The sequence below is a fragment of the Loxodonta africana genome, chromosome 7 (genome assembly GCF_030014295.1).
Source record: "Loxodonta africana isolate mLoxAfr1 chromosome 7, mLoxAfr1.hap2, whole genome shotgun sequence".
Lineage (NCBI taxonomy): Eukaryota > Metazoa > Chordata > Mammalia > Proboscidea > Elephantidae > Loxodonta > Loxodonta africana.
The window spans coordinates 130,130,892-130,147,341 of NC_087348.1; positions in this window are offsets into that span (position 1 = coordinate 130,130,892).

The following is a 16,450-nucleotide window of genomic DNA, read 5'->3' on the forward strand; positions in this document are numbered from 1 at the left end:
TTGGTGAGTAGCATCTGGGGTCTTAAAAGCCTGTGAGCGGCCATCTAGGATCCCCACTGGTCTCACCTTTTTGGGAGCAAGGAAGAATGAAGAAAACTAAAGATACAAGGGAAAGATTAGTCCAAAGGACTAATGGACCGTATCTACCATGGCCACCACCAGTCTGAGTCCAGTATAACTAGATGGTACCCAGTTACCACCATTGACTGCTCTGACAGGGATCACAGTAGAGGGTCTTAGACAGATCTGGAGAAAAATGTAGAACAAAATTCTAACTTAAAAAGAAAGACCAGACTTGTTGGCCTGACAGAGCCTAGAGAAACCCTGAGAGTATGGCCCCTGGACACCCTTTCAGCTCAGTAATGAAGTCATTCCAAGGTACACCCTTCAGCCAAAGATTGGACAGGCCTATAAAACAAAACAAGACTAAAGGGGCACACCAGCCCAGGGATAAGGACTAGAAGGCAGGAGGAAACAGGAAAGCTGGTAATAGGGAACCCAAAGTTGAGAAGGCAGAATGTTGACATGTCGTGGGGTTGTTAACTGATGTCATAAAACAATATGTGTCCTAACTGTTTAATGAGAAACTAGTTTGTTCTGTAAACCTTCATCTAAAGTACAATTAAAAAATAAATAAAATTCTCTTTACCTGCTAATATTGTCATAACTAAATAAAGACATGATTTTAAGCCAAAAAAAGAAGGATCTTGGCTGAAAGCAGAAAACACCTGAAAGATATTTACCTGTGTTTTATTGACTATTCAAAAGCATTTGACTGTGAGGATCATAACAAATTATAGATAACATTGGGAAGAATGAGAATTCCAGAACACTTAATTGTGTTCATGAGGACCCTGTACATAGACCAAGGGGCCATCATTCGAATAGAACAAGGGGATACTGCATGGTTTAAAATCAGGAAAGGTGTGCATCAGGATTTCATCCTTTCACCATACTTATTCAATCTGTATGCTGAGCAAATAATCTGAGAAGCTGGACTACATGAAAAAGAACAGGCCATCAGGATTGGAGGAATACGAATAACAACCTGCAATATGCAAATGACAAAACCTTGCCGAAAGGGAGGAGGACTTGAAGTACACATTGATGAGGGCCAAAGACTACAGCCTTCATAATGGGTTGCACCTCAACATAAAGAAAACAGAAATCCTCACAACTGGACCAATAAGCAACATCATGATAAACGGAGAAAAAATTGAAGTTGTCAAGGATTTAATTTTACTTGAATCCACAGTCAATGCCCATGGAAGCAGTGGTCAAGAAATGAAACAATATATTGCACTGTGGAAATCTGCTGCAAAGGATCTCTTTAAAGTATTAATAAACAAAGATTTCACTCTGAGGATTAAGGTACACCTGATGCAATCCATGGTATTTACAGTCACCTCATATGCATGTGAAAGTTGGACAATGAATAAGGAAGATCAAAGAAGAATTGATGTCTTTGAATTATGGTGTTGGTGAAGAATATTGTTTATACCTTGGACTGCCAGAAGAATAAACAAATCTGTTTCGGAATGCTCCTTCAAAGCAAGGATGGTGAGACTTCGTTTCAAGTACTTTGAACATGTTATCAGAAGGGACCGGTCCTTGGAGAAGCACATCATGCTTGATAAAGTAGAAGGTCAGCGAAAAAGAGGAAGACCCTCAACTTGATGGACTGACACATTGGTGGTGACAATGGGCTCAAACATAATGATTGTGAGGATGCCCAGGATTGGGCAGTGTTTCCTTCCGTTGTACATGGCGTCACTATGAGTCGGAACTGACTTGACGGCATCTAACAAAAACAACAGCACTTAGTACAATGCCTTGCACATAGTGTGTCCTCATTAAATGTATTTGGAATTGCACTGAATCCAAGACAGTTAACATTCTTAATAAAGTAGAGCAAACCTGCTACGTGAAAAAGATATTCTACGTTTTGGGGCATTTTCAAGAGCTGGGAGCAGTATTGTTCAATATATAAAGCGTTCATCACTTTTGGGCATTTAAAAATCTTTTCCTGTTAGCTAGAAGTAAATTGAATTAAAAAGGATTCTCCTATTTGCACTGAATTCTGTCTTCTACTTGCTCTTTCTCTTTAGATAAGATTGACTTCTGTAGATTGTTCCTCTCTTTTTAAGGAGTGAAATTTGGTTGATTTATTTTCCTTCTTTCTCCTGCTTCATCTCCTCTCTTTCCTTTTCTTCTTTTTGTCAACATTATTGCCATCAGTCATGATTATCATCATTATCCCACCATTGCCCTTCTTCTGTGTACCAGACGCTTTATAAATACCATCTCACACTTAATCTTTATAATGCTTTGCACTAAATGTGCATTTTTTTTTTTTAAGAGGAAGAAACCGAGGTTCAGTAATTTGCCCAGTGTCACAGAGCAGGGATTTAATAACAGGAGTGTCTCTCCCTCTGTCTGTTACTTCTTCCTTTTATTTCTATTATTATAAAAGAACAAAGCCAGTTCTTATTGTCTCTTATTTCTGGAATTTAATTGATTTTTTTGGTTAATTTATGTGAATGGTATGGGCAATTTTTTCACACTTAAATAACCCCTTTTCACATTTAACCCCAGGCTGAGGGGCTGGATTAGCCTTCCTGTTGTAGAGAGATGCCTTTGCCCTCATGCAGGTAGACCTGGGTAACTCACTAGTTATCAGCCCTGGATCCACTTTCAGGGCCTAATCAGTGCTCGTTGTGTGGGTGGCTCTTTCTGAGACAGATTTTTCCCTTCTTCTCACCAGTTTGTTCTTCCCGATTCCTTATTTTAGATCCAAATGCTTTATCCTGGAAAATATATTTTACTGTGGTCCAGTTCCCCAGTGCAATAGCAATGGAATTTTTGTGGATTTATGGTCAAACTTAAAAAGAAAAATCAAAACATCTATTTTGCATCCTTAAGGAAGCTAATTCTTAAACTTGTTAATTCTTAAACTTGGATAGTCAGCTAGAGGCCTTTATCCAGGATTTGGGCACACATAGTGTAGGTGGATTACAGATGATTCTTTAAAAGGAAAAGAGGGAAGAAGTACCAAGTCAAGACAGGCACTTTTCCTTGTAACTTGTTAAATTCTTAACCATTACTGACCCAGATAAATGGTAACAGATGGGCTGAGAGCTAACTTGAGCTACAATGTGCCCACCTGTCTTAGTTATCTAGTGCTAATACAACAGAAATACCACAGGTTCGTGGCTTTAACAAACAGAAATCTATTTTCTCACAGTTAGGAGGCTAGAAGTCTGAATTCAGGGTACTGGGTCTAGGAGAAAGGTCCTTGACTCTTTTGATCTTCTGTTCTGGGTGGTCTTCATGCGGCTTGGTATTTCTCTTCCCCCATCTCTTCTTTCACTTGCTTGATTAATCTCTTTTGTATCTCAAAAGAGATTGACTTAAGACACACCCTACACTAATCTTGTCTCATTAACATAACAAAGACAACCCATTTCCAAATGGGATTATAACCACAGGCATAGAGGTTAGGATTTACAACACGTATTTTGAGGGGACAGAATCCAATCTATGACATTCCACCCTCCTCCCTGCCCCAAATTCATGTCCTTGCCACATGCAAAACACATTCACCCTATCACATTATCCCAAAAATCTTAAATCAACTCCAAGTCCAAAGTCTCATCTTCAGGCTCACCTAAATCAAGTATGGGTGAGACATTAGGCATATTCCATCCTGGGGCAAAATTTCTCTTCATCTGTGAACCTATGAAATCTGGAATACAATTTAACTGTTTCTAAAGTACAATAGTAGAACAGGCATAAGGTAGACATTTCCATTACAGATGGAAGAAATTGGAAGGAAAGAAGAGATAACAGGCACCAAGCAAGTCCTTAATCCAGCAGAACATATTACATTAGCTCTTAAGACTTGAACATAATCCTTAATAATCTTAAGGCTTGAAAAGAATCTGGGCAACACCTCCTCCCTCCAGACTCTGGGTGTTGGACACACCCTCTGGATTCTGGGTGAAGGCCCTTTAGTCCTGGGCTTCAGCTCCACCCTCCAGGTCCACTGGGACAGCAACTCTGCTCCCTTGACTTTGGGCAGCCCCATTCTCCAAGTCCATATGAATGGCGATCCTGCCCTCTCGGCCCTGGTAGGCCATGTTCTTTCTGCCCTTTGGGCATGGCTGCCCCATCCCCTCAGCTTTGGGCAGTGGCCTCATCCCTAACCTCTAGCACACCTTAATGGCATCCCCACATTCTGGAACTGAGTTGGCAAAGATCTGACTCTTTGAAACGTAGGAGGCTGTGTCACCATCCTTTGGGATCCAGGAGACTATGGCCCTACCGTCTGAAACAGAGAAGGCCCCGTTTCCCATGTTCTTTCCAACAGCTCTGCTGATCTCTGAGCTGCTCCAGGGATGCTCCAGGGATAACAACAGATGTAGCTCCTGTAGAAGTCCAAGGAACAGACAGTGTTCTTTCCTTTCATTCTTTCTCTGTTCCTTTCGGTCTAACCTGATGAGTTTTCTGCTGTAGTAGCTGGTTAGATCCATGAGTCGCAGGCTTAATCTCTTTAACAAAAGATTGCGTAGCCATGTCCTTGGTGAACATTCTAGGGCACATGTCCTTAATTTGTATAATAGAATTTTCCAAATCTTTAAGTTCTGTTTTCATTTTGTACAGTTCATTTTTAAATCCATCTCTTTTCTCTTGCATTTTATTATAAGCAGCAAGAAAAAAAAAAAAACACATGGTCCCTTTAAGATCTTGCTTGGAAATCTCCTCAGCTAAATATTCAAGTTCATCACTTACAAGTTCTACCTTCCACCAAATGTTTGAATATAATTTTAAAAAGCTCTTTGCCGCTGCGTAAAAAGCATCACCCTTCCTCCATTGTCCAATCCCATGCTCATCATTTTTTTAAGTCTTCCCAGAAGTTTACTGAACATCCACATTTCTAGAAACATTCCATTGCTCGTGCCGTACATATTCTCTTAGAGGATAGAGGCTTTCCCTACAGCTTGCCTCACTTCCCTCTGAGACCTCACTAGAATTGCCTTGGACATCCATAGTTCTACCAATAGTCTCTTCAAGGCAATTGAGGCTTTTACCATTAGGCATCTTAAAACTCTTCCAGCCTTTACCTATTACCCAATTCCATTCCACATTTTAGGTATCTGTTAGAGCAGCACCCCACTCTTCCAGTACCAAATTCTGCCATAATTATCTGGTCCTGCTATATCAGAAATAGCACAAGTGTGTGGTTTTAATAACAGAAATTTATTTTCTCACAGTTTAGGAGGCTAGAAGTCCAAATTTAGGGCACGGGCTCTAGGGCAATGCTTTCTCTCTCTGTCAGATCTGGAGGAAAGTCCTTGTCTCTTCTGAGCTTCTGTCCTGGGTGATATTCATGCAGCTTGGCTTCTCTCTTCCCTCAATTCTTCTTCCGTCACTTGCTTGTTTAATCTCTTTTATATCTCAAAAGAGATTGATTTAAGACACATCCTATGCTAATCTTGTCTCATTAACATAACAAAGACAACCATTACCAAATGGGATTATAACCACAGACTTAGAGGCTTGGATTTACAACACATATTTTGGCGGGGGGGAGGGGGGGACATAATTCAATCCATAACACTACCCTTTGCAGCCCACTTTGAGTTTATAGACATTCTTAAAGAAGGATGCTGGCGCTGAGCAATACTATATTTTTACTTCGATAATGTGCACCGTCTATGTTTGTTTGCCAACCTTGCCTTCCCCCTGGGAGATATTTTTGTAAGCGTGCTATGCTAATTTTTTTCTTTTTCAGCAACATGTGAAAAAATTGGCATAGCAGCGCTTATGAAAATGCCTTATGGGGGGAGGGCGAGGTTGGCAAACAAACGTAGAAGGTGTGCATTATTTGTGTAAAAATACAGTAGAGCTGTCTTAACTCTCCAGGAGTGCCCAGTATAATGGTGTGATGAATCAAGCATCTTCTCTACTCTTCCCTCATGGCCTCAAACTTCAAGTGTTCCTCTGAAGGGCGCTGCTCTCAAGTCACTGTTTGGTTGCATTCTTTCTTTAGGGGTGGGTGCTGCCTGTCTCAAGAGACATCCCTGGTGCCAGCATTCTTTCCTTCAGACCTGCCATCTGCTCCTGCGAATAATTCTACCGAGTATATTTTCTGTGATTTGCTTCATTATGTCTCAACGTCCCTTACACAGTGCGTGATTTTTATGGAGTTGGTGTTTCTTGGGGAGGAGAGAGGAAAGGGATGAGGGGGTTTATAGAAATAATGAGAATGAGCTTTGCTTAAAGATGTTCCAAATCACCCATTTATAAATTGACTGTTTAGAGAGGCAGCTTTCAGAATTGGCCAGGGAGCTAGAAGGAAAAGAAGTAAAAATAATTCAAGCTCAGCAGATATATATTTAGATAACAAATTCAAAGAGAAGCAGATGAAGAAACCTGGATAAACAACTAAAAACCAGCAAATGAAAATACCAGACTGCAACTGGGCCACACAGCTGACATATGAATAATAAATTCTGACAGCAAAATGTTGCAGATGAGGCAGCCCAAGGAAGCAGAGATTAGTGGAGAAGCTGGGGCCCAGTAGTCCCAACGTCCCAGCATCCCTATTTGAGAAAGGCTTTGGAGCCAGGGCAAGGTGAAATTTCCTCTTTGCCTCAGCACTTATGAAAGATAAATCATGTTGTTACCAATTGCCAATCGACACAAAGGGTCCTTGTCTTTTCCCAAGTAAAAATACACACGAAAGGCAAACTTTACCTTCAGCAACCTTTATTTTGCTTGAGTCAAACAAAAGGAGTCAGGTGGAATCTTAGCCTCTCTGAAAGATTGACTTGAAAAGAGAAGCAAGGCTAGAGCTTTTATGGGTTCAGTGGAGATAATAGAGTAATGAATATTTAGTGGGCTTCTTTCAAGGGGTGGGTACTTCTCAGAATGATGCCATGTATGTTAATTAGGTTGCACCCATCTGGAATCTAAGATGGAACTCACCGATATTCAAGACGGAGTCCTCTTGGCAGCCCTTGGCATCACTTATTATGGGATATAGGGCATGCGCACTTGATTTTCGGTGTGACATCACCATCTTCAGAGGGCTAAGGAAGGTTGAACAGCAGTCACACTCTGCCCCTCTGGGCATAGGAAGCCTTCAAAGGAGGAGGCGACTAGAAAGACACTAAGAAGGAGATAGTAGCCCCAATCCTTTCTCATGTTGACAGGGTGGGTTCCTGTTTACCCAACTTGTAGATGGTAATCTTTTTGAAAGCTCTTTTGCTCCACCAGCACGGTTAACCTTATCTGCCTCATGATAGGGTGTGGTTCCTGTTTACCCAACTTCTAGATGATAATCTTTTAAAAGGTCTTTTGTTCAGCCATAGTTAACCCTGTCTGTCTCAATGCCACTCTGTGATACCATCATCGTTATCCTTGGCTTTGTTCCAACCCTGCTCCGGCCCAGTGCTGAAGTTCAGGCCCTTCTCCTGTGGCCTGTTTATGAAGGAGCTGTGAGCTATGGGGCAGTTCTACTCTGTCCTATAGGGTCGCTGTGGGTCGGAATCGACTTGACGGCACTGGGGGGTGAGCTTTTTTCTTCACTCAGTTAACAAACATTTAAAAATCAGTTGTTGTTGAGTTGATACTGAATCATGGTGACCCCATGTGTGACAGAGTAGAATTGTGCTTCACAGGGTTTCCAGTGGCTGATTTTTTGCAGGTAGATGTCCAGACCTTCCTTCCAAGGCACTTCTGGATGGACTCAAACCTCCAACCTTTTGGTAAGCAGCTGGGCACATATTAACCATCTGCCCCACCCAGAAACTCCCAACACACACTTACTTGCCAGGAATTATGCTTGCTTCTTGCAAATATTGATTTATATTTGCACAGTGATTTGCAGTTTGCCAAGCATGTTCTAGTACAAGCTTCCCAACAAAATCTACCTATTTTATAGATAGATTAGAGATAGTGAAACTCAGGAGGTTAAATGACTTTGTCTAAGTTTTCCTAGCTCTTAAGTAAAAAAACCTGGCATTACACACCTATTAATCATTATACAAAGCACAATATTAGTCCCTGAGATTCCAAAGATGAATAAGACATTGTCTCTGCCCTCAAAGAGATTAGTAATCAGATGGGAGAGCAGAGATGAACAAAGACTGACTTCTGTATGGATAATACAAGGAAGAAACTGTGATAAGAGGCATACTGACAAGAGAGGTATAATTGAGTAGGCACTGATAAGAATTTAAGTAATCTTCCCTTCCAAGGGCATTTGAATTATAGTTGAAAACTACTGAAGCCAAAAGACATCTCTAAGATCCAAAGAAATGAATCATAAATGGGCCATTTCAGGTAGTGGTGACCGGCAGGTGGGAAAAATACTTTTGGGCAGCGAGTCCGGTTGGCTAACTCCCAATTTGTACCATGTAGAGAGTTTTCTGTTGTTAAATCTGACCCTTTGGCCTATGTTTTTGAGACAAGTGGCTAAAAATAGACTTCCCAGGGAGCAGATTAAAACTTTATCATTAGAGAGTTCAGGTTGCGAAAGTGTTTTTTTCTTTTTTCTCTTTAGACCCTACTCTGTAATTCCTTGGGTGCCGGCCAGTATTTGACCATGTATGTGAGAAAACTCAGTGGATTGGTTACCAATCTGCCCCTGTGCAAGACCTTCTATAGCTCTCCTTCTCTAATCTCTAACCCCATTGCTTCAGTACAGGGTCTCATTTTTCCCTGAACTATTACAGTGGTCTTCATACAAGCCTTGCACTTCTGTAACTTTGTGTTTTAGTAGTAAAGTACCATTTTGTTTTTTTTGTTTTTTTTCAGATTTCAACTTTTTCTCATCTTTCAAACCCAGCTCAGATACCACCTCCTCTTCTGGTCATCTCTAATAGTCCCCGAATTAATTGATTTCTCCTACTGACCCTCAAACACTTTACTGATTTCTTTCATGGCACTTGGTTCATCCTGCCATGTGTTACAATCCTTGTTTATAGACCACAATCCTTCGTTAGGGTGTGAGTCCCTTAAGGGCAGGGACTGTGTTGTCTGTCTTCTTATAGCGGCTGCCTGGCCCAGTATTTTGTAAGTAGAAGAGTCAACAGAAGTGTTGACGTGACTTAGTTGTTGAATAGTTCACTAAATTGAGAATTGATTTTGCTAGATTTTTGTCAGGAGCTGTTCCTCTGGGCCATGATTGCTCAGTTTGGATAGAATTGCTCCCTTTCCTAGCAAGTGGCCATCCTGGGGCCTCTATGACCCTCTGCACTTTGCCAGAGGGGCCTCATATAACTTCTTCTTATGTAACCAGGTCATAGGTTTCAACCACAGACACATTATCCTTCACCAGATATTCCTTGCATCATTAATAACCACTATCCCTTACAATCTACTTTGTTTATTGAATACTTCTGTCCTCCTTTGAGACAACCAGTATAAGTCAGTTGGGGTTTATCAAACACATTAAGAATAATTGTTTGCTTTATGAAAAAATTCTCCACAGGGTTGCTTTTGATAGCCCATTCTGCAATGTTCTTTATTATCTTATTTAAAAAAAATAGTTTGAGGAATATGTATATCACATAAAGGTAAACCCTCCTGTATTTTGAGGACTGTAAGTGGATTTCTGTTTTGATATTGGTTATCCCTTCTTAGCTACTTGATTGTTTTAAGATAAGACCATTATGCCATGACCATTCTGAGCTTCTATTTTTATGCAAATTAATTAAGGCTTCCCCTCAATTATCCGTTAAAGGTCACCAGGTAAACATTTGCCATTCTTTTTGGCCACCCAGCATCTTTGAATATCATTCTATGTTTGAGGAGGTTCCTATCTTTAAGTTTTCACCTGCCACTGTAGAAGGAAAAAAAAAAATTTTTTTTCCAGCTTTCTTTGTAACTAGAGTGTAGGCATGTGGCTTTGCTACCTGCAAGCAGAGTACCTTGCCAGACATTAAATTGGTTGCTGTGCTACAAAAGAAGAGGTACCTTGGGGAAAACCAAGGATGGTGGCAGTTACATCTGATTACCCAAGCAGCAGTGTCAGAGATTTTAGGGATGTGTGCTTACCTCGCCTTGGCCATGTTGGAGGCAGCTGTAGGGCCCAAGACAAGTAGCGGGGACAGTGGCACTTGCACTGAAACAACTCTGTGGTGTGATTTTAACATTATTACTGGTTCTCTGGACTTCCAGGAGATTCTTTGAATGACCTAATTGCCTTTAATAAATTCTTCCTGTTTAAACTGGCTAGAGTTAGTTTCTGTGATTTGCAATGAAGAAAATCCTGGTATTTATAGCAGTATATTATATCCTATGCTAGCCCATAGTGTTGATTGTGTCTTTGGTAAAAAAAAAAAAAAGTGTCATATTAGAAATGATAGTGAGATGGAGGTCGTACTGTGACTGGTGTCTCTGTAGTGTAGCTAGTGTCTGTGTCATTAAGTCTTAGAGACTCTAACTTTTAAATTAATCTCACTTCTATTGACTTCACTCCACCCCCACTGCCTTAACCATCATCACTCTTAGGGCTGTTAACAATATACCTCTTAATATACCTCTCTGGCTACAATATTGGCTTTCTGTAATCCCTCCCACATACTACAGCCAGAAGGAGCTTTCTAAAGCATGCATCTGATCCTGGTATTCCACTTTGTAAACCCTTTAATAGTTCTCTAATACTTTTTAAATAAAATATAAAGTTCTTACCATGTTTACAATGATTTAATATTATAGCTCTGTCTGTCTCTCCAACCTGACATCTCACTTCTCTGTTTCTCCTACTTTATGTTTCAAACATACTACACTCTCTGTCAGGTCCTTGAACATGGCCCTAACCTCTGGGCCACTTAGTCCTCCTCCTTGAAACAAACACTGTACCTCTCTTCATCCAGCCTCCCTTGTCTGGCTCACTCTTGCAATAGGCAAGATATTTCTAGCTGCTGTAAAATATAAATCTCAAATTCTCAGGGACTTCGCCAAATAGAGAGTACATTTCTCATTTGTTTCAGATTCCCGTGATGGCATTCGTAGTTGGGAGGTCTTCCTCATGATTATTCAGGAATTGAGGCTCCTTCCATCTCCTTGGCTTCACTGGTCTCTAAGTCCTCAGAGATCCTTCCATTCAATGGAACATCGGGAAAGAGACTGAAGGATCTCTGGACCAGACCTGCAGGTTGTGTCTCTCTGTGGTGCCTCTCTTTCTCTCTCTCATATGAGCACACAAACTAAGTCACATGTCACACCTAATTATAATGGAGAGTGGGAAATATAGTCTATAAGGATGCCCCTGTAGAAATCAGAAATGGAAATCCCTGCCACAGAACTCATTAGCTTTCAGGCCTCAGCTGTGACTTCCTTTAAGGAAACTCCTTTGATCCTCTGCTCTCAACTCTGTTTAAGTAGCCATCTTAGGAATGCATGTTCTGGAACCATGCACAGTTGGATTTGCATCCCAGTTCCACTATTCGCTAGCTATTGGATTCAAACAAGTTACTTAATTACCTTTGGGCTTAATAAAATTTTCTATAAAACTTGGATACTAATAGTGCTTTCTTTAGAAAGTTGTAATGAGGATTAAGTGAGGACATGCATACAAAACAATTAGCACTCTGCCAGCCATATAATAAATATTCGATAGATATTACCATTTATAATTATTATTTATTTTTTTACATGGCATGTATCAGTCCATAAAGCAAATGTTTGCTTACTGGCCTGTTTAGTGGTGTGCTGGAGATTGCTTACACCAGCTCACAAAAGTCATTTATGTGCATTTCTTCCCAACTCCACTTTCACTAATCTCATGTCATTAGATTGCAGTCAGCTGTCGTGGGATATTTACACCATGAAAATAGGCAAAAACTAGAAAATGTCAGGGTGTGCTTTGTGTGTGTGTGTGAGTGTGTGTGTTTTAACCAGCACATCACTGCCTATCACTGGCTAATGCTTTTCAGAAGTAGACTGCCAGGTCCTTCTTCCTAGTCTGCCTTAGTATGGAAGCTCAGCTGAAACCTGTCCTCCATGGGTAACCCTGCTGGTATCTGAATATCAGTGACATAGATTCCAGCTTCACAGCAACGTGCAAGCCCCCACACTACGACAAACTGACAGACAGTGAAAATCTTATGAATAGCAGCAGAACATTGTCTGATATAGTGCTGGAAGATGAGCCCCCCAGGTTGGAAGACACTCAAAAGATGACTGGGGAAGAGGTGCCTCCTCAAAGTAGAGTCGACCTTAATGACATAGATGGAGTAAAGCTTTCAGGACCTTCATTTGCTGATGTGGCACGACTCAAAATGAGAAGAAACAGCTGCAAACATCCATTAATAATCGGAACCTGGTATGTACGAAGTATGAATCTAGGAAAGTTGGAAATCAACAGAAATGAAATGGAACACATAAACATCGATATCCTAGGCATTAGTGAGCTGAAACGGACTGGTACTGGCCATTTTGAGTTGGACAATCTACAGTCTACTATGCTGGGAATGACAACTTGAAGAAGAATGGTGTTGCATTCATTGTCAGAAAGAACGTTTTAAGATGTATCCTGAAGTATAATACTGTCAGTGATAGGATAATATCCATATGCCTAACAGGAAGACCAGTTAATACGATTACTATTCAAATTTACGCACCAACCACTAGGGCCAAAGATGAAGAAATAGAAGATTTTTATCAGCTGCTGCAGTCTGAAATTGATTGAACATGGAATCAAGATGCATTGATAATTACTGGCGATTGGAATTTGAAAATTGGAAACAAAGAGGAAGGATCAGTATTTGGAAAATATGGCCTTGAGATAGAAACAATGCTGGAGATCGAAGGATAGAATTTTGCAAGACCAATGACTTCTTCATTGCAAATACCTTCTTTCACCAACATAAACAGTGACTATACACATGGACCTCGCCACATGGAATGCACAGAAATCAAATTGGCTATATCTGTGGAAAGAGACGATGGAAAATTCAATATCATCAGTCAGAACAAGGCCAGGGGCTGACTGTAGAACAGACCATCAATTGCTCATATGCAAGTTCAAGCTGAAACTGAAGAAAATCAGAGCAAGTCCATGAGAGCCAAAATATGACCTTGAGTATATCCCACCTGAATTTGGAGACCATCTGAAGAACAGATTTGACGCATTGAACACTAGTGACTGAAGACGAGACGAGTTGTGGAATGACATCAAAGACATCATCCATGAAGAAAGCCAGAGGTCAATGAAAAGACAGGAAAGAAAGAAAAGACCAAGACGGATGTCAGAGGAGACTCTGAAACTTGCTCTCGAACGTCAAGCAGGTAAAGCAAAAGGAAGAATCAATGAAGTAAAAGAACTGAACAGAAGATTTCAAAGGGTGTCTCAAGAAGACAAAGTAAAGTATTATAATGACATGTGCAAAGAGCTGGAGATGGAAAACCAAAAGGGAAGAACACGCTCGGCATTTCTCAAGCTGAAAGAATTGAAGAAAAAATTCAAGCCCTGAGTTGCAATAGTGAAGGATTCCATGGGGAAAATATTAAATGACGCAGGAAGCATCAAAAGAAGATGGAAGGAATACACAAGAGTCATTATACCAAAAAGAATTAGTCAATGTTCAACCATTTCAAGAGGGGGCATATGATCAGGAACCGATGGTACTAAAGGAAGAAGTCCAAGCTGCTCTGAAGGCATTGGTGAAAAACAAGACTCCAGGAATTGATGGAATATCAATTAAGATTTTTCAACAAACAGATGCAGCACTGGAAGCATTCACTCATCTATGCCTGGAAATTTGGAAGACAGCTACCTGGCCAAGTGACTGGAAGAGATCCATATTTATGCCTATTCCCAAGAAAGATGATCCAACCGAATGTGGAAATTATTGAACAATATCATTAATATCACACACAAGCAAAATTTTGCTGAAGGTCATTCAAAAACGGCTGCAGCAGTATATCGACAAGGAACTGCCAGAAATTCAGGCCAGTTTTAGAAGAGGATGTGGAACCAGGGATATCACTGCTGGTGTCAGATGGATTCTGGCTGAAAGCAGAGAATTCCAGAAGGATGTTTACCTGTGTTTTATTGACTATGCAAAGGCATTCGACTGTGTGGATCATAACAAATTACGGATAACATTGCGAAGAATGGGAATTCCAGAACACTTAATTGTGCTCATGAGGAACCTTTACAGTTGTTCGTACAGAACAAGGGGATACTGATTGGTTTAAAGTCAGGAAAGGTGTGCGTCAGGCTTGTATTCTTTCACCATACCTATTCAATCTGTATGCTGAGCAAATAATCCGAGAAGCTGGACTATATGAAGAAGAACGGGGCATCAGGATGGGAAGAAGACTCATTAACAACCTGGGTTATGCAGATGACACAACCTTGCTTGCTGAAAGTGAAGAGGATTTGAAGCACTTACTAATGAAGGTCAAAGACCACAGCCTTCTGTATGGATTGCACCTCAACACAAGGAAAACAAAAATCCTCACAACTGGACCAATGAGCAACATCATGCCAAATGGAGAAAAGATTAAAGTTGTCAAGGATTTCATTTTACTTGGATCCACAGTCAACAGCCATGGAAGCAGCAGTCAAGAAATCAAAAGACACATTGCATTGGGTAAATCTGCTGAAAAGCACCTCTTTAAAGTTTTGAAAAGCAAAGATGTCACCTTAAAAACTAAGGTGTGCCTGACCCAAGCCATGGTATTTTCAGTCGCATCATATGCGTGTGAAAGCTGCACAATGAATAAGGAAGACTGAAGAAGAATTGATGCCTTTGAATTGTGGTGTTGGCGAAGAATATTGAATATACAATGGACTGCTAAAAAAACAAACAAATCTGGCTTCGAATAAGTACAACCAGAATGTTCCTTAGAAGCAAGGATGGCGAGACTGCATCTTACATACTTTGGACACGTTGTCAGGAGGAATAAGTCCATGGAGAAGGACATCATGCTTCGCAGAGTACAGGGTCAGCAGAAAAGAGGAAGACCCTCAACGAGGTGGATTGACACAGTGGCTACAACAATAAGCTCAAGCATAACAACGATTGTAAGGATGGCTCAGGACTGGGCAATGTTTTGTCCTGTTGTGCATAGGGTGGCTATGAGTCGGAACCGACTCGACGGCACCTAACCACAACAACAACATCACTGCTTATGTTCCCTACCAGATTCTGTGGGGGAAGTTCTCTGAAGGCAAAGCCAAAAACAGTACTTCATAAATAATAAATAAAAGTGTTCAATAACTATTTTTTAAGAGAAACTGATTGAAAGTGGTAGAACATAAGCTGGAGAACTATAGAGAGGGCGGAGCAAAGTGGTGTATGGAGCATATCTACTTCCTCCCCTACGACCCCAAGCAAAAGAAAATTGAAGGGTCCCCCAGAGTCAAAAAATGAGGTACATACGTCAATGAAAGATTATTCAACTTTAAAGATAAATGTAGTCCTGATGCATGCTACGACAGGGACGAACCTTGAAAACATTATGCTGAGTAAAATAAGTAAGTCACAAAAGTACAAATATTGTATGACCCCACTTATATGAAATACCCAGAATAGGCAAATGTATGGCTAACAAAGTTCATTAGTGGTTCAGGAGTGGTAGAAGGGGGAAATGGGGAGGTATTGCTTAAGAGGTACTGAGTTTCTATCAAGGGTGATGAAAACATTTGGAAACAGATAGTGGCGATGGTTATACAACAACATAATTAATGTCGCTGAATTGCACATGTAAAAGTAGTTGAATTGATATATATTTTGTTATGTATATTTTCACCACTATCAAAACAAAATAAATGAAAGACGTACCCAGAGTCTCCAAATACTTACCCAACAGTAAGTATAAGGACATTTTCTGGCTTAGCTGATTACGAAACCAAAAGTGGAGGCAGTGGGGCCAGAACTGATTAGCAGTACGTGTTTGTGTCCCCCAGGTCTCACTGAGAAGTGCAAAGTTGCATAAAGATGAAGCTGGTCATGAAAAACGAACTGGCGACTCCCTGAGAAAGATGATATAAGCAGTGCAGTGAAGAACAAAGCTCCATTACTGATCTCATGTTGAGTTGCATGCTCTGTATTTTTGTAGCAAGTGAAATGGACTAATTTTGTCATCCAGGAATTATTTTCCATGTTTGCACTTGATGCCAGGATCAGCTTGGGTCACTCCTTTTGCTTTCTAAATTCTCGTGGGGAGACAGGCATTCATTCATTATTTCAACCATTTCTGGATAGTATTGTCATATTTAGGGGTAGGGAGACTTAAGCAGTTACCTGCTTCTGTTTTCTACCTCCAGTGACTGTGTCAGGCTCACCTTTGTCTTCCTCATAGCACCTGACCCATGTTCAACAAATATTTCTTAAAAGAACAGAACTGGCTAGTTACAGAAGAACCCTCCCATACAAGAAGGTGATATAATCTATTTTAAACAATATACAGAGAAGCTTTCCTATAC